We start from the raw sequence: 1,500 nt of genomic DNA, 5'->3' as shown, positions 1-1,500 counted from the left end.
TATTTGTTTGGACAAATGGGCTCAGAAATTTAAACTAGTATTAATCAATGGAGTTTTATATTTTGCCATAAATAAAATATGTTATGGAGGTTTTCTAAAACCTCCACACACAAAATCCCATAAACAAGTAAAAATCTTGTAGTCGATGTCAAAATAAGATCTTATTGAAAAAATTTCAAAAAAATATTTTAAAGAAGAACCTATTAATCAACTTTTATAAAAATATTACAAAAAATTAAATTATCTTTAAAAAAAAATAAAAATACCCTTAAAAATTATTAATCAAAATAAATAAAAAAGAATTAATATAAAATAAAATTATAGAAAAATATTAGTAAAATTAAGATAAAAAAATAAAAAATAAAAAATTACAAATATTTTATTTAAAGTACAAAATAAAGAGAAAAAAAAGGGATATAACAAATAATAAGATAATAAATTGAATTAATTGAGTTCATTTATTTCATCCTGCTATATATATTATTTATTGGACAATTTACATAAATAAATTGTTTGCCCCTCAAATTTATGCAATTACATTGTTTTAAATATGAAGACGCAGATCACCAAAAAAAATATGAAAACGCAAATACATTGTTTCATATATCTATAGAAACCGCTACTCTTACCGAAACACATAATCCGCTATAGCCAACAGCGGATTACATGCGAATGGAGAACACAGAAACCGCTAGAAGCTGTCGCGGTTTCTGTTTGTCTTGGCCATAAACCGCTACTGGGAGTAGCGGTTTATGTGTATTGAGACACGTACGTAAATCGCTGGAGGCAGCAGGGATTTATGTTGAGTATGAAAAATATTTTTTTATTCTAAATTAAGTTACAAAAAGATTGAGAGAAAGAAACGGAATATATATTTTTTGCAATCATATGATTTATATGGATAAAAAATGAAGTAATTTTTAAAGAAAAAATGTATATTTTAGTAAATTTTTTACTAAAAATAAATCATTTTATCGTTCATGAGTTTTAGAAGGGATGAAGATAAAAAAAATAGTCTTAGTTTATATATTTTAGTACTCTGTGAGTACTCATTCTTTGATTTGCTATTTAGTCTCATTTTAATAATAAATACGAATAAAAAATTATTACATGTATATTTATATTTTTTATTTTATTCATCAAAATTATGATGCTATCACTATTATTTATCCAATCAATCAACTATAAAATACAAATAGTTTTTATTTTTTGGCATAAGATAACAAAGTTGCATAAATAAAAAAAAATTCATTTAGCTAGAGCCTTGAATGCAAATCAGCAGCAAAGAACACAACCCATGTTCCAAACTCTCTGAATCTCATTTGTATGGTTGATATAAATAAAAGAGAATGAAGTAATTTTTACAGAGAAAAATATATGTTTTAGTGAACTTTTGGCTAAAAATAAATTATTTTATTATTTATAAATTTTAAAAGAGATGAGAATAAAAAAAATTAGTCTTGCTTTATATAATTCAATACTTTGAAGACTGTATTTTTT

This window comes from Arachis ipaensis, chromosome B04, assembly GCF_000816755.2.
Source record: "Arachis ipaensis cultivar K30076 chromosome B04, Araip1.1, whole genome shotgun sequence".
Classification (NCBI taxonomy): Eukaryota; Viridiplantae; Streptophyta; class Magnoliopsida; order Fabales; family Fabaceae; genus Arachis; species Arachis ipaensis.
This window is presented reverse-complemented; position numbering follows the sequence as displayed.